Source organism: Conger conger, chromosome 1 (assembly GCF_963514075.1).
Source record: "Conger conger chromosome 1, fConCon1.1, whole genome shotgun sequence".
In the NCBI taxonomy this organism is placed as follows: Eukaryota; Metazoa; Chordata; class Actinopteri; order Anguilliformes; family Congridae; genus Conger; species Conger conger.
In genome coordinates this window covers 16,415,168-16,434,063 of record NC_083760.1, presented here as the reverse complement: position 1 = coordinate 16,434,063, position 18,896 = coordinate 16,415,168, and positions in this window count along the sequence as shown.

Genomic DNA, 18,896 nt, shown 5'->3' with positions numbered 1-18,896 from the left:
AAAGTGGAGCTGCCCAACCATGTTGATATGAGTTATACTGTCTTTTATAGGTTTTCATTTCAACCATAATTTGGCACATCTGTGTCTACTATGCAAGCAGCTCAACGAGATCTCTAGCTGTTGAACGAGGTGTGCTTTCTAAGGGTTGGAGTGAAAACCTACAGGACGCTAGACCTCCAGGCACAGGGTTGGGTGGCACTGGCCCAAAGATAGGGCTGTAACCGTGCAAATAAGATTAGCAACAATAAGGGGTTAGCCAGAGAATTCGAGAGAGGGAGTGGGTTAAAATATAAACCTGCACCCACATTGACCTTTTTGGGGTAAGATTGAACACCCTGGGTCTAGACACATTGTAGTGCCCTGCCACTGAGCCTGAGCTCTGTGCTTTACTCAGGGCCTTGAGGCTGTCTGACAGCCAGGCAATGGACTCCCCAATCTCAGTGTGACCTTCCTCCTCGTCCCTCTCAATCTGCAGGCATGATTGATCTCATCACCACTCCGAACACTGTTCTCTGTCTTTTAACCTCCCCCCACAGTGAAGTGTTGATTTATGAGCGTTGTAATCTCTGTATGGTGCACACGTCCAGGCCCGGGTGTCAGACCAGAATCTGAATGCCTTTACTGTAGGTGGCAGTGTGAAGTTTCCTTCTAGTATTCAGAGGTAGTGCTGTAATGCATACAAACCTGGCCATAGAACAAACTACTGTCGGTGTGTGTAAGTCCAGCCTTCCGTTCCTGATCTATCCAAAGGGAATTTTATCTTTCGCTCACCCTTTCATGCGCTCATCGGACCTACCCTGATGCCCTCCCATTGACTGTGTGAACTATACCACTTCTAAGGGCTGCCCAGTAACATGGCTCTTTCAAAGGTCATCTCTGCACAAAGTGCCTTTGATGGGACATTTGCAATCGATCGGTTTGACTAAAGAACACAGGGTCCAGTCTCTGGCAGGAAATCAATTCTTTACATCTGACACCAGAAGAATGTGGTCATTACTTTGGTAACAATGAGGGAACTTTTTACATTGCTAGGCATTTTGTTTTGATTCACCTGTTAGATCTAAGTGCGTATCAAAAAAACTAAATTGAATTCATAAATTCTACACCTCGCACTTCATTTTTACCAATCTGGCACATTTACTTTGCAAACAAAACAGTTGGTATTGTATTGATGCGTTGGATCTCCATTTGAAATAATTTCCTGAGGAAAACTCTGTTTTAGTACTGTCTTTTTGTTATTTCTCAAGTGGAAGCTTGCTTTGTGTCTGAATAAGACTTCATTGTTTTTGGCTTTCTAAATGACAGCCAGCGTTAATAAAGACTGCCTTGCTAATCACCTGAGGGCGATTCACACAACAAAGCAACTTGGTGATATTTTGGTCACATAGAGGCAAACACCTCTATGAAATAAGCAAACATTACTTTGGCTTAAATAATGTGTCTGTTTTTTTATCTTAAATAATTGTAATTGCCTTGAGTAAATCATTGTAATTGAAATTATGCAGACTGTTTTGTTCACTCGCAAAATAACAATCTGTTCTGTCTCTGTGCTCTTGACATGTCGATTGATTCTTATTCTTGGCCATAGCAGTGGCCAACAATGTATGTCATTTTAACCAAGGTGACATGTGCAAAGCTACCCTCTTTGACTGAATGACCTTACACTGTGGAGACATATGGAATTGAATTGTTATGCACTGGAATTTAATCCAAAGTGACTGAATGGGTGAATCCATTTAACTACTGCAACATTTCTTTCATGACAAACACATTTTTGTGAATTTTTTTCTGTTCAGCATTGCATTTCTGACTTGCAGATCAAAACCTAAGCCTCTTTTAAGAATATTGTATTAATGGTGAAATAAAAACCTCTCAGAGTATTGCTGCTACTGTATATAAAACGGTGTCTATTCCATCTAATCTTCAGATATGAAAATTACTATTGATTAGAATCTTTAATACAATGAGATTTTCGCTGAAAATATAGCGCATCTGATAAGATGAATATTTCAGATATTCAAGATTCAATAAAAAGTAAATAAAACCATAAAAATACAAAGATCTAACCTCCTCATGAACTCCACTGTTTCCTTTCGTCCATTAAAACCTATTCGCAGCAGTCTGTGAGGGTAATATTGTTCCTTTGTGGCATCGTAACTCATATGCAGCCAATGAACTCACTGCCAGCTTTGCTATTTTATGCTCTCAAAAACAGTCTTTTACCCTGAAATGTGGAATGGTTTGCGGTGGAGTTTAGTTTCAAACGATTACCCAGCTCATGAACCTGCTCTGAGGTAAAATAATATCTCACATGAGCCAGTGCTATCTGCCTCCTGCTTGCTGCACTGGTCCCAGCCTCTCCTCTGGCTCACTGACTTTCTCCCATCATTTCTCTGAGTGGTCAGCATTCATGTCTGTTGTGTGTGATAAATTTTGACAAAGGAAGGTCTTCTGTTCCATTTATCTTTTGATGATCCTCACTGCTGGTCCTGGAGAGCCGTGATGTCTGCTGGCTTTATTTTTTGCCTTTATATCAGCAACCGATTCAGACCCAAGAAACCAGGTGAGTTAACTGGGTAATCGACCGCTTTAATTGATCAATTAAGTGCTGAGTAACAATGAAAGCCAGCATACCCTGCGGCTCTACAGGACCAGGAGCGAGGATCACTGTTTTAGACAGTCAAATGAACTGGATTAAAAAAAAACAGTCCTTTGAATGTATTGAATGTGGTCTACAAGCTTACATATACCATGCAAGACGTAGGCCACTATATAAACATATAAACATGTGCTACCAATTTAGTTTGCATACAGGAACAGACGATATTTCAGTGCAGCGCAATTTGGACAACTATGACCCCCACAACATATCTTGAATACCCATGTCGACTCCACCAGGTGGCACCAATGGGCCAAACATTTAGATCTCAGAAACTCAGGCATAGATTGCTTCTTTGCCAGGAGGAGAATGGTTGAATCTATCATTTAACACCTAGACGAGCTATCTCTGAACTCAATACTGAATTTAGTGCCCAAGAGTCACATTGGAATACGTAATGTAGACAGTCATGTATATAGCCCCATAAATGCAGAAATGATGAGCTACCCTTATCTATGGTATTTATCTCAGTGCTCAGGACTGCAAAAAATCACTCTCTTCTTTGGTGTTTTTTTTTTTTTTTTAAATGAGCAGCATTTAAGGCAAGTCTAAGCTTCAAAGGGTGATACCATCCAAATTCCCATTTTTTGTCACAAAGTAAATAAGAACTGTTTTAGGTCCTGAAACCCTCGTGAATCATGAAACATATGCATGATGTATAATGCAGTGTTCTCTTCAACATTTTATGCATAACTAATGCCGGTTCTTTTTACACTTATTTATTTAAGTACACTTTAAGTACACTTATAAATAAACTAAATTTCACAGCCAAATGACAGATTTCAATGCGATGTGTGTGGCACCTCTCTAGGAATCCGGTAACCCACGCAGATTTGGCTTCATATTCGCCATGATATGAATGAACAATGAGATGCATGCTCAATTGCACATCGTCCAGGGTGTGGTAGATACCGGGACTGCCCTGCAGAGGGCACTGTTGCTCTGCGTGTACTGAGCGCTGATTGTGGATGCGCCGCACTTGAAAAGTAATTAGACAGAGTTTGAGCCCTGCGGCGTTTTCTTATCGATTGTTTTACTACAGCACCGAGGACATATCTTGCATGTCCCCCCAAGATGTCTACAAACTGCAGCAGACCACCATCTCGGTCTACGCCCAAACTGCACACAATGCTGCATCAGTCCCCAATGTAATTTAAGGGTTATGAGTTCATAACCCTGTTTGTGACAGTCAGCAAAACAAGACTTAAATCGTAGACCTGGCAGGATGTATGATTTTTGATGAATAATTTGCAAACGGCTGCTGAGATGGCAAGAAAAACAACCATCCACAGAGCGAGGCGGGAGGTTTATTGCTGCATCGAAGCCACTGAGCACATCACAATGCAGTCTGCATATAGTAGCTTTTCCAGTGCATATTGAACATAATTATTACAGCGTCAACACTTTTCATAGCGGGGGGAGATAATGTCACACAATACCAACACTGGATGTGAATATACTTTGTTTCCTCTGGTTATCAGCATGTAGAAGAGTAGAAGTACATGGATTGTACTTGTGCATAATTGTGCTGTCACTAATTCCAAGAGTTAAAGCCATTAAATCCATCACTCATTCGTATTCCCCAATTGTAGAAATGGTTTCAAAGTAAGGCTGTGGGGAAAGCACAACCATGAGGAATTTAATTTGAGACTCCTTGTAGGGCAGTTGGGCCAGGCTTTTAGCCAAGTGAAGAGCAGCTTTTCACATTTCTCAGGCCGACCATGGGATTGTTATCTTCCATGGCGTATTCTTCAGGGCTTTCTGAAGGGAGCTTTTACAGACATATTTTTAGGGATCAGTGAAGTCGTGGCTTACTAAAATGGATATAGCCTCATATCAAAAGCTTCTGACTTTCTCTAAAAGGAGACTGAAATGGTTCTGCGATTACTGACTCCAGAACTAGCTGTCAAGCCTTCAGCAGAAACACATAATTTAGACAGGTTGCACTGAAAAAAAAAAAAATCGCAATCATACCCGGTGAGACTGCATTATACATTGCACATTGGTCCATTGATGCCTCTGTCAGCCTATAGTACTATTTACAGCAGACTGCTGGTGTCTTGTTTATCTGCCTGTGCCATGTTAAGACACAGCCGGCATATATCTTTTCCCTTTTGTTATTGGTCGTTTGCATGCCTGCTCCTCAGGGTGTGTTGTGTCTCATCTGCTCCTGCCACACAAAGCTGTTTCTTGTGTTGCTTGTGGACAGGCCATTATCAGGGTTGATTATGCATAATGAATCAGACAGATGGATGCTTAAGTACCTGACTGTGGTTTAGGTTGACTCCTTTTTCTGCAAGCATATGTAATCTATCCCTGACCAAGGTCAAGTGCTGCTGGGTATGTTTGACTTTTTAAAAATGTACAGTATCTCCCAATGTCTGCAGAGACGTGCTTATAGTTTGTGTAGAAAATGGCGGCACTAAGGAATTGCTGTGTTTAATATAGCTCAGTGTAATGTGGTCCAGTCTTCTTGAGGCTGTTGAGCTAAGGAATTTCCTCCTTATAATGACCAGGCACGACCAGGTATCTCCAAGAAGAAAATGATTTATGTCTCTGCAGAAAGTCCAGGACTTGCACACACAAGGTTGTCAAGCATGAACCGAAGAGATGGAGGCAATCGCCACCATTTTATAATCAAAAGTGTCTTACTAATACATAGATTATCCTACCTCTGATTGGTGTACACTATAACCTCTGAGTGGACTATAACAACATACATAATTCTACTGCTGATTGGTAGATGGTTAATGCATTACCATATAGAAAAATCTACAAAGTTAATGATTGGTTAGATCTTATCATAGCCCTGAAAGACACAATAGGTAATTTCGGACTTCAAGGACTTTGGACAGTCAAGAGAGGAATAGCAGCAACAAACACCTTCAAACCACAACACTGTTTATCCCTCCCCCTTCTCTATAAACACGCTGATGTTGAAATGAGAACCAATTGTCACATAATGAGCTTGAATTATTGTACAATTACACAATGTTTTGGAGTGTTGGGCTGTCTACTGTATATTTTGAAACCCGAATTTAAGGACTATAAACACAGGCAGAGGGTGAGCCAACATGTCAGTAGAATAAATAGAATAATAGTTTGCCCACATCTGTAGAATAAATAGAGGAGCCAATCTAATTAGAACACATCTTGAGACCCTGCAATGTAGAAATAATGAAAGTTAGTAAATAGTAACTAATTTTAAGCTTAAAAGTTGCCAAATATTAAAGGTACAATAGGTAATGGTCAAGAGAGGAATTGCAGCAACAAACACGCTCAAACCGCAACACTGTTTATCCCACCCCTTCTCTGTGAAAGTGCTGATGTTGAAATGCCATTGGTTGTGACAATTAGTGTGCCAGCCTGTCAAATGGCATATTTTGAAACCCGAATTTAAGGACTATAAAACAGGCAGAGGGTGAGTCAACATGTCAGTTAGCCTTTTTCAATGATAGGAACGGATTTACAATGGTCTTGTAACAATATTTTAACACAAAAATCTTATCTATTGTACCTTTAACGTCACACAATAACTTCCAATATCTATTTGGTCTCCCAGAGTCGTCTTGTTTTCAGGATTCAAGATGAAGTGTATCTTCTGGCTCCCTAGCGATGAGATAGGCCATATATCCTCTCATATTTATTGACAAAATGCATAATATAACATTGAAGAACATTGGGAAGTACAGCCCATTTAGCTCATCTAGACTCAAAATATTGTGTGGAACCGGACCCATTTTCTTGAATTAATTGTAGGAAAGGACAAATTTCAATCAAAAAAGACTTGTTCATCTGACATACAGTATCCTTACTTCCCAACTGTCTCTGCAACCTGGCCACCCTCCAAGCTAAATGCAATACTATGTCAATAGGATTGAGGAGTGACTAACAAGCAGCTCTCATATGAAACTGATCATGACACATTCTCAGACATAGAAAGTACAGGGATTCTTAACCTGGGCTAAGAATAGAAACATTTAACATTCTGAGACAATGAAAGTACAGGGATTCTTGACCCGTGCTAACACTACGCCATTAAGAACGCACTCGCAAAAACTGATATAAAAAATTTTTCTCTGTAAAATGTGCCCATTCTCTGACTTCAGCTCCGTTAGCTGCCATCACAGACCTTGTGTGTCTGCCAAACAGGTTAGCAGCTGTCAGAGCAATGTACGAACAATAAAAAGCGCAAGTCATCCTTTTCTCTCATGCACAACGATAGGTGCTAACAAGCTTTCCCAAACCGTTAGGATGGGACGGCATATGCAGCACACCTTCCCGAGTCTCAGCCACTCTCCTCGTCTGCAGACGTCACCCCAGGGCGACTGCAAAAAATCCCATCCGCGTAAATGTGTCCTGACAGTGTTCCAGGCATCTTCTCTTATTTGCTGATTGCAGTGCAAAGCAGTACTGCACACAGAGGCCTCATACAGCAATGCACAGTAAGAGCCACTGAAAGCAATATAATTGGCGAGCAAGTGAAATGCACAGCACTGCTGACTTTATCTTGCTTTCCAGATGCACCACAGGAAAGTGCACCAGCTCCTGACCTGAGATGCTCTCCAACAAAACAAACAAAACACACACACACACACACACACACACATACACGCATGCACACGCGCACACACGCACATGAACACTCACACACACAAACACACACATGCAAGCACACATGCACATGCACTTACACACACACATCCACACACCTTACTGTAGACTGCATACTTTCAGTATAAGTTAAGTATACCCTCCTCAAACAAGAAGGGAATGTATAACACTTTAGCTGATCTCACAATGGGATGTACATAATTATAAAATTATGCTAAAGTATCCGTGGTATTAATTTACTTTCAGACTGAAGTGTACCTGCTGCTATGAAGTTTATTGTGATGATATCCCTTATGACAAGGGGAATACTTCAGTAAATTAATTATTCAATGATAGTAATTTCTTTATAATATAAATCAAGGTACAGCTAAAGCTAGGCTCAGAGGAATTTGTAAATATGTAACCAAATAATGCACCTTAATGCCTTTATATGCATTTAATCAAATAATTCCCTCTCTATATATCCTTGTAATAATTATATTGTTGCCGTTGCATGTGACAATTGCTGTAGTCATATGATTGGCCACCATTCAATATCCCCTGTGGTCTGAACCTATCACATAACACAGTCCTTTGCGGTCTTTTTGCTCAATTGGTTGTGCCATTGTATAATACCTGAGAATTCCCATGATCTCCCAGCTCTGTGTCTCTAAACCACAAGAAATTTAAATTGAAACACAACAAAAGGTGTTGTTTTATATCAAATAGCAATTGTTTGAGGGGTGAGCGTCTGGTTCTCTGGTTCTGTACATGTAAACTCAGTTTACTGCAGACTGCTTCATATTCACATTAAAATCCCCAAACATGTTTCGATCGGAACCTGACCATGGATTGTGATGAATTGTCCACCATGGACCTTTGCTTCCACAGTACATTGCAGTACAGATTTGATTACTTCTAACTGCTCTGATGAAAAGATTAAACAGAGAAGTCTGAGGCAGACAGTGTATAATGTGACTGCAGCCCAGGCTGGTTCTATGACTCTCCATCTGTCATGCAGAATAAAAGATTGCTGAACCATTGTAATCGGATCAGAAAAACCCAGCCTTTCTGACGATTGCTTTCACTTTTGCAACTCAAACATTCACAGTTCATGCCTCAATGCACTAAAAGAGAAAATGATGGCAGTCCATGCCCTATAATTAATGTGTATAAATATTAATAGTGAAAACATTGAGAATGCATTAATGAAGCATTTCTGGAAGGCTCAGTTCTCATGCCGATCTGAAAAGGTCACAGTAGACAGAAAAAAAGAAAAAACAACCTGTGCATATTTTTAATTGAAAATGTTCCATTGGGATTATTTGCAGCGGCAACATTTACTGGTTATTGCAAAGTAATTGCATGTAATTGAAGCATCTAATGTTGCTGGATCAATATAAATGGTAATGCTACTGTTCTTGTACCTTACGGCCCTGTGAAATTCATGGGCTAAATCATCGACTGTGGCTTAAATTCAAATAGCATTTCTACTTTTGCAGTGAAAGTTCACTTGACTTGCCCTTGACTTGCCTCCCCACTCCCCGACATGATGGCAATCACTCAACAGAATTGCTATCTTTATCAAAGAGACAACTATTGATTTATTGGTGTCTTGTAATTCAATAGGCACTTGAATCAGAATTTCTATTACAATGTGTTTATTGGTAACAAAGTCATACAAGTATCGCCCAGTGTATGTGTGGTAAGTGTATGCAGTCAGCTGGGAAAGAAACACATTACAGATAAATCTTATTGCAAAGTGATATCACATAGATATAGATTTTTGCTTATGTGCAAGAAGCTTAGTGTAGGGAAATCGTTGTGATTTGTACATCGGAAACAAAACAACAGTATATGATGCTTGCCATTCAGAAGTAAAAGGTTAAATAGGCTTCTATAAGGTGGCATATACGGGGAAAACTAGTATTACTCCCATAAAACTGCATTAATGCTCTCCTCCCTGAGTTTTCTCATTCATCTGAACATCAAGGTCTCTACAAATATGAGTTCAGAACAATTTATATGAGCTTTGTCCAGTGCTGCAAAGAAAAAAAGCATTCAATGTCGATATCATACAATTTATAAACTTGACATTAGCTTCGTACACATTTAGCTGCAGTCATTTAAGATAGGTAGCAAGGCCAGATGACAGAGTTATTAAGCTAAATCAGTTACAGCAAACTGTTTCATTGTCACATCTGGAAATAAAGATGGCATTGGAAATGTGTGAAGCTAACCTCTCATTGTCGAGTGTGAATGAATTTATTTGCTCGAGATGAGGAGCTTCTGGAAACAGAGCAGGCGAGGTGTGAACATTTCCTGTCTAAAGCCTGCTTGTTATTTTATTCTTGCAAGCACAGATAAAACAGGATATGCCGGGGCACTGCTCTTTCTACTCTATGTGTCTAGCTGGGTTTCCAAAGAGCAACTATACTGAAATCATAGCTAAAGCACATCTCAAGGACATGTGCAAACTAAAGACGAAAAAGAATCCAGATCCATACGACCAATTTTCATGTGCCACTGCAATGAACTGGCCTGTAACTATACTCAACCATAATGTTGGATTGTATAGATTAGTAGTACCATATAGCAAGTGCAAGTGCATGCTTGACACACCATAGATTGTGGCAGTGTGGAACCTATAATGATCGGAACCAGCAGCCGAAAATAATTCTTCAGCTGCAAAGAATAATTCAAATAGTGAAAACTTCTAATCAACCCAATTCAAGCGAGTACATCTCACTGTCATCCTCTTCAAGTTTCCAACATTTTGGTTGCTCTTGTCCCAAGGGGGAAAAAAATAAGTGTATTTTCAGGATGCTGCCATTTCTCTTCTGTTCTGTGAAAGGAACATCACGAGGTTCAACTCAAGGAGCCTTTTTATTCACGGGAACCGACTACTTCCACCACCGTCAGTTTTCAGCTTCGACTGTTCTAATAACTCAGGCTGTCATTTGATACATGCAGGATGCTGCGAATAAGATAGTGTATTCATGTAACACGTTATTGAGCCCACAATGAGAGGGTGTCTGAATAATATATGATTCAATAAATACAATTGAGATAACGACAGGGTGGCTCTGTGACCTGCGATGGAGGTAATTTTACACTAGAGATGCCTCAGCGCAGGATGCACTTGTGTTCCTTCAGAGGGTTCGCCGCGCTCCCTCTCTCAGCAGGGGAGGCGAAGTTTAAAATATGACGGGGAATAAAGTGCCGGTGGTGGTTCTCATAATGAACTCGCGAGCAGAGGGGGTGATATATCATCCTGCCTCCGGCTTGGCCGGCAAAGCCCTGGCTGTTTTAGACGCCCTTCTGACAGCTTTTCTGATCGCTAACTGCATGATCCAGTGCCGGTCCCAGGCTGGTTGCCTTTAATGTGCTCTTAAATGCCACCTCCCCCCCCTCCCAAAAAAAAAAAAAAGTCCCAGAAGCCTTGGTAAACCTCCTCGGGGGATGATGACATATTCGACGGAATCACAACTCAATTTCCCGCCTAACGAGTTTGTTTGAAGGCGGTTTGGAGAGAACGGGCCTGAGACTTATGGCAAGCCGGGGTGGCTACGAGACGGCTTGCCATCTGCCCGAGGTCGTGGACAGGAGGGGGCACAAGTTTTAGTGTCCGCCTCGCGCTCCAACTCTCCAACCAACATGCCGAAAAGGTGTTTATTTATAGACGCACCGCCTGTCAAATTGCTGGCTGCACTAGCCGCGCTGAATCCAGGGATTGCTTCTGCTCTGGGGGAAGCTACACCCCCCCTTACCTCTGTCCATGATGTTCCTCTCTCTGATCACTCTCCCCTGTCTGACTTACCCTGTCCACTCATTGTGCTGCCGGACTGATTTGCTGACTCGGGGATACGTACGGCTGGCGAGGTATCAATCATGGCGGGCATCGGCCCTCTGTCCGTTCCTGCCGCCCCCTCGCCCGCATCACGCAGATCCATCTCGCTGCTACGCACTCAGGGGGCTGTGCTCAAGCCGTCTTCAGACACCCCTCTGGCTTCCCTGAAACCTGGGACTCGTTTGTTCAGCTCGTTTGCTTTTAGCGTCTTTGTCGTTTAACGCGGGGGATAGTGCTACGGCGTGCGTGTGGCTTCGGAGTTTGCAGCGAGCGCAGATTTCGTAGACGGGCCTAAAAAATAAGGCTTTAATTACTTATTTAGTGCTCTGACAAAGTGCGCCGTAAGTCCAGATGGCATCGATTTTCAAGGGAGCGGCACTCAAAGCCAGCCTTGTCAATGCTGAAGTAACAGAAAGGTGGATTGCTAACAGACAGGAAACATGACTTCGGGACACTAGGCCGTAATGGATGTCTCATGTACAACACCAACCGAGCAGCGATGGCTCTGCTTTGCACAGCACAAACAAAGTGAACTGTCAGAAGCAGACATTTTCGGAAGTGACACCTACAGTAAACAGTTCTGCCAAGTTTAATTCTGTTTGTGTTACCTGTGCTCGTCTGGTTGTGATAACGGTAATAGCCTCCTTGTAGCACAACAAAGCAGACTGCATGGTGAGAGGGATCAGAGAGAGAGAGAGAGAAAGAGAGCACTTGGGTAGAGCAGGACTCCCTCTTGTACCTCAGTTTTATAGACTGATGAAACTGGGACTCCTCTTGGTTACTGATAATGCCGAGATGGCAGAAAAACAGGATGGTGCACCTCATCTAAGGTTAGTGTCATCTTATTCCAGAAGCTGTTATGCTCAGACGGAGGCCTATGTACTGCAATTAATGGCAAGAGGTCAATGAAATTTTGCTTCACAAAATACAATTGATGATATATAGCTTACAGTTTGGCAGAGAGCAAAAGCTAATCCTGCTGTTCTTTGAGCTTTGAGTGGTTCTTTATTAATCCCATGCTCCCGGTGGGCCGGTGGTAAGGGGGGTGGCATTAGTTGGGGCAGAAGGGGCTACTATTTGGCACAGGGGCTTACTGTAAGCTGGGGGTATGCTTGATAAGAAGGCTAACTCGGCTTTAAACCTGTTCGATCCAGATTCTGTGGTTGTGATAACCAGGGAAACCACAGAAGTGACAACGTTTGCCATACCAAACACAGAAAATCACAATGGCTGTGGCGAAGGAGCAGACACTTTGACAGATAGACGAAGATTCAAAGTCACTTCAGTTTATTTATCGCTTTATTTGTCTGCCCAGTCAGATGAGGAAATGGGACACAGCCAACGCAGCCACCCATGTGATAAGTTAGACCAATTGTAGTCAATCTCTGCATTTATGTAGGTTGCCTGGTTTCATCAGCAGGGGAGTGTACACTGTCAGTGTTTCTTTTTCTCCACAAATGCATAATCTAACGTTGTTTAGTTTCTTCAAACTTTCCACCACAAGTATGCTGCAAGCTTTAAACCGAGGCCTTTGCCTGCACTCTCAGTTATACAATATGGTCTTATAAGGTTTTCTCTCATAAAGTCCCACTTTGCACCACGACCTTTGAGTTATTATTCTTCCTGTATTGAGATCCTGAATGTGGAAGCAGATGGCTGGAGTACGATTCTGAATACAGTGAGGTATGCTGCCATTTGTCATCTCCTGAAGGATAACAGCTTCACATGAATGAACCCTCCCTTCTCACACCTACCTGTTTTCTGAATGTGAAAGTTTTTTGGGCTTGAGCAGGGACGGTATGTAGGCTGTCCTTGGACATTGATTCACAATCTCTCTCTTTTGTGTTGCAAAGTTGTTTCTTTATGATGAAGATCATTACATCATTCAATACTTTTTCCTCTGTTGAGTTGAGTGGAATGCCAATAGACTCAAATGACAAATCTCTTACCTTTTTTTGATTTAGAATGGTTGTCTATTGTGCTACAATGTGCGCATAAGTTGCTTACTGTTACTTTAATAGAGTCTAGCTCTTGTAGAGTTCTGGGAATGTACAGTACAAGTCAACCAATAATTGGCTGCAAGATCTTTGTCCATGGATTTAATCAGGCTGAATTGGGTTATGATCCAGGGGTTCATATACTGTATCTGGTACACAAGTATGCCGCAAGGCAAAAGGATTAAAACGCATGGCGATTTTAAGTTTTAATGAAAAACATTCCTAAAAAAAGGACACAAACCTAAAAATATATACAATAAAATTGTCTTTGCATTGCATTTTTTCTTTTTGTCATGTATGCATACTTTATGCCAGGGGTGTCAAACTGAATTCCCAGGGGGCCACAGTGTCTGCGGGTTTTTGTGGTTGCCTTTCAATCAGCTGTCAATTAAGGCCTTGGGAACAAGGTGAGTGGATTCTTTAGCCAATTAAATGAACCACAGGTGCCGGGAACAACCCAGAAACCAGCAGACACTGCGGCCCTCCAGGACTGGATTTTGACACCTGTGCTTTATGCCAATCTATGCTATGATCTATCGCTGAAAGGATGTTATGCATTACATTTGTCAAACACAGCAACGACTGCCTCTCTCTTCACTAAGATGTTTCACCCTCCCTGTGGTGCACGGGCTTGGTGCCGAAAGGGAATTGAATGTATGTATACTTAATGTCAGGGATCATCAACTCTGGCTCTCCAATCCAAATCCAGCCCTGGTTTATTTCTCCTGGAAAATTAGTGTAACTGATTGGTCTTCACACCTGATTCCCGGATAAAGGGAGGGTGGAAAACCAGTCATCAGCCCTCGAGGACCGTGAGCTGCCGATTCCTGCTCATTACCACGCTGCAGATTGGCGTGGGTTGCAGTTATGATATGATGACACTGTTTTTGTACCCATGAAATTTGTACTTCACCATTGTGTTGTGTCATGCAAATAACAATGGCCTGGATTAGTCCATCTTATAAACCAAAGGACTCATAATTAAGAGATAAATTTAGCAAGATCATAGTGTTCTGTATTCTAGTGTAGTGTGCGAGCTGCAATACTCTTACACTCTCACTTTTCCTCTGAATCAAGTGCCTTGCACATACCCCTTTGAATTGACGAGCTTCAGTACACCAAATTAAGTTTCCCTCCGCTAGCTGTGCTTTTTGGTGACAGATGTATCAATCGCCATATGTCACACTATCATTAATGTCAGTTTTTATTCATGGGAAAGTGAAATTGCTGTGTGTGGCAGTAAGATAAGTTTAACTGGAGTACATGCATTTTGTCATTTAATGAACCGTCCCACTTACTCGTTGCTAATCTTTTAGCATCATCTAAAGGCCGAGTCAATTTATTTCACTTATGGTCCAATTTTCCAACTGAGAGACTTTCTGACACCAAGAATGACATTGAAGACTGTGATGAAATGGTCTCAGGTCTGTATATGCTTTCATTATATGCCGTTTCATAGGTAGTTGGGAATCAAGAGTTCATTTTCTGCTCTATACATCATCAAGTTCTTACCAGTAAGCCTTGTCGGGGCACACCATCATGTACTAACAAAGTTAAGATGCTCTGTAGATTCCCATTTATTTGATGAAAAATTGGCGTTTTCATTATGTTGAATGAGCAATCATTCACAAAGGTGGTCGAACAGCTAGCAGCCAAACATTCAGGCTTTTGATTGGATTTACTCCTTGAATTGTGAAAACTACCATAACACCTTGCCATAAAAGAAGCCTTCGCTTTTGGTGCCGAAGCAAACAGCAATACATTATGGAAATCATAAAGCAGCATTCTTTCAAGAAATGTCCTTCCTTTTAACAAAGAGGTTCTTGGTCCTGGAGCCTCACTACGTATGCTGCTGTTCGTTCTACCATAATTGCAATCTCCGAATTGTAACATGCTGTTAATTGTTCTTAATTAGACTCTAAATGACTATTAAGAGATGGTTTTACCTCTTAAGGCCAAATTATGTCAAAGAGCTATGCATGCCGTGAAGAATAAATGTCCCGTCCCAGGACTTTTAATTAGTCCGATCCGCTAATGCTTTAATTTTGTCTAATGTACTATATGGCAAATTATCCCATTATAAAAATGTAACATTTTGAATTAATTAAATTATAGACTGACAGGTGAAATAAGTGGAGTCTAAGTGGTGAATGTGGGAACGCCTGGTCACCTGTTCTCCCATTGTTAACATTAGGGAGAGGGCATCATTGAAATAAGCCGAGCAGAAAAGTTGTACAGATTGTTTATTTCATGTTTACAAAGATATGCTCATGTGTAGCACTGTCACCTCACAGCACGAAGGGCCCAGGTTTTGTGTGGAGTCTGCATGCTCTCCCTGTGTCAGTGTGGGTTTGGTTTCCTACCAGAATGCGAGGACATGCAAGTTAGACGAATTGGAGAATCTAAATTGCTTGTAGGTGTGAATGACGGTGTTTGGCTTGCGATGTATTGGTGACTTGTCCAGGGTGTATTCCTGCCTCACACCCAATGCATGCTGGGATAGGCTCCAGCCCCCCCCCCCCATTCGTCTAACCCAGAATAAGCAGGTTAAATGATGGATGGAAGGATTCTCACGTGTACTGTATATAGGCCACTATAGTTCTTGCATATTATTTTGTCTTGTAATGCATGCAAGAGGAAGCATTATTGCACCAATGAAATGATTTACCTGGGGTGTGGGGAGATTAATGAACCTACAAGCCTGACCTGTGTTCTTGTGTTGCTTAGGGGAGTGATTACTGTTTTATACCTGTTGACAGGTACATGTGTGTATGTGCTAAAACCATATTATGTTCTTTTTTCACAACTGTGCCTATTTTTCCTGCTGCTTGTTGTCAACATACACGGACAATCCCTAAATTCAATTAGTACACATGTCCCGGGATTCTGTGGATAATGTTAAATTTGTAGGATTAAAGAGGAAATAAAGGCTCTTTCATAATCAGTTGCAGAGTGAAACGCGATATGAAGGGCGTCGTATGTTCTCAGAGGAGTGCCAGACGGATGAGCAGAACGGGCATTCAGACTTCCGCCACCAGGTGGCAAAATAACATTAAAACACATCAGAGCTGAAGCTTGTGGAAAGTTCTGGAAGCCACGGAGGAGGGAACGTCTGTGCTGCCCACGGTCCCTGCTCTGTACACCTGTAAGTACATGTGGCTCTACAGCGGTGAAGTGGAAGTCACACCTCCCTGCCCGGCTCACAGATTTCTGTCTTAGGGGATTCGTGGAGGGGCGGCGGTAGCTTTAGTGCAGTAGCTTTCTATTCAGTTAATTTGACCTGCGGTATTATGAGCTGATTATTCAATTACCTTAATTTCCTTTACTGAGCTTTTCAAGAACTGGATAAATGGCGAAATTACTGAACAGGGAGTTTAAATAGATGTGCTTAAGATAAGAGGTTCCACCCGTTTATGCATGTATTGTGAGTTCCCATCTGAGCTATAGGCTGTCCTGTGAGAGATTAGAGTTTATCAGAGGATCACGGTGAAGTGAATTTACATTTTTTCAGTGAGAGGTCTAAAAAGAAGATTCAGTTTGCAGTATCCTGATTTGCAATGCTAGGGCTCACCCACAGTGTTTTCAACTCAGTGTATTTTCTGATCTTTTTGTATTTTCTGATTCCACAGACGTGTAGATAAATGAATGAACTCTTGAATGGGTCAAAAGAGCAATCTGCTCAAGTTAATGGTGTGATCATCTTCAGTGTTTTTCTGTAAACAGACTCCAGCCAGTAGTAAACACTACATTCTGTAAGCAATGCTGTCTGGGGGAAAAAAAGCATGCTAAACATCTCCCGAACCTCAGCCAGACTGAATTCATCATTCTTGCACAATATGGCACACATTTCTGTATAAAATTGGCATTCATAATTTTCTCATTTCTGGTCTAGTGTCAGAATATCTTAGAATTTTGCATGTCAGTAACTCAGACACATGTCTATGGAGAGCATATCATTTTCAGCAAAAATAGCATCGTCTCGGTCCCCTGTTAGCTGTAATCAAAAAGAAAAGTCTGAGAGGGATTTGACATGGAAACGATTGACAAGAAGAGCCGCGGTTCTTATTTCGTCAATACAAATGAATGACCAGATGGGCCTGCCTGTGGCTCGTCTTTGTAGACAAAGTGCCATGTACTGCATGAAGCTGTTCCAGACAGAGCCGCAATGGAAGGTTGTGGGAGAGAAGGTGTCATGCTTAATACGCTGGACTCTGGCTCAGTGGGTGCTTGAATTCTCCATGGGACGCTGTGCGACTCTCCCTTTGTGCGAGCCTCCTCTCCTGGATTGCCAGCTGTACGTTACGTTTCTGCCTTTGTAAATTGTTTTAGATAAAAGCATCGAGTAGGCAGGAATGAATAATGAATAATAATTATGCCTCTCTGCCTGTCGGAGCACACCTGTGCCACGTCCGCCTGAGCAGTGCTGTCACGTTGAGTGCAATGGGGACTGGCTTCCCTCTGATAAGCTCTTAGCCTCAGTGGAAGAGGGTGAGGAGGGCACCTCCAAGGGGAGGCCAGTGTGTGCTGCTGTTTCCATTCAGCGCTGGTTGAGAGGCTCACACATTCACTTCTCAATTTGTGGTCTCTAACGTTGTCTTTAGAAGGTTCCGGCACTCAAACGTGGCTTTTGACAACTTGTCCGGTGTACGAAACGATGGCATGTTATTACAATCTAAACAACGATGCCTTTGAAGGAAAACATCCTTCACGCGGGCTGTTGAGCCTGGAGAATTTCCATGCCTGTCACGATATAGCAGGATGCGTTTAATCTCCCATCACTAATGCTATTGTGTATGATTGTTCTGTAGCAAACACATTTGAATGCTATATTTGAATATTCACGCTAGATTTATATTTCATCCAGAATAATTCTGCATTTAAAATACATATTTCTATTGTTTTTCTCACGTATTGTGTGTCACAAACAGACAGATTATAGTATTGAAGCTCACTCATATTTTACTGCAGATTGTGTAAAATAGCTTTCATCGCAGTGCATTCAATATTCATCGGAGGTCATAGCTATCTGAATGCTTATCAAAAGTTGAATTGTATTCCATTTATCACAATGCGAGGAGGGTCAGCAGCTGTGCTCCACAATGTGCCAGTCCTTGACGCATGGCAGATCCGTGATGAACAGCAGAGGATTCTTATTCTTTTTCATCGCACACTGACAGTGTGTATCATTCATCCACTTACTGTGGGCATTTCAGCATCTGTGATTTGCACATTACATTACTGCGGATTAACAAGGACTCGTTCACACCGGCTCCTTGATTGATTTTGCATTGGCTAATTAAATTTATCAGGCCTTTATTTTGAAAAGGAAACAAATGACAATTAGTTAATATTTGGTCCTGCACGAGCAGTTAGAGCCTTCCTTAGCAAATCGCGCCATGGTAAACAGATTTAGTTTACAAGTTCTCAAAGCTTTAGCTCAATTAAATCCCAGTGTAGTCCTGCAAGAATAGAGATCAATAAAGGAAATTAGCATCTGTGGGTGCCGTGCGCTTCAAAGGAGTGTGACACAAGAAAAACGGATTTAGAGTTTATCAGCACGGCTCTGCCCCCTCGTAGGATGAGCTTCAATACCTTCCAAACACCCTGATGGCTCAGGTCATTATGTCTTTAGCTTTCATCATTTGGAAAGCAGGGACATTGTAAACAGGGTTTAATTTGCCTTAAAATTTGTGTTGGTGTGAGAAAGATAGGCTGTGGAGGGATGGCAGAAGGGAAAGGGGGCGCAGGAGGCTGCTGCCTGGCTGTTCAGCTCAGCGGTGGGGCTTAAATGGGAGGG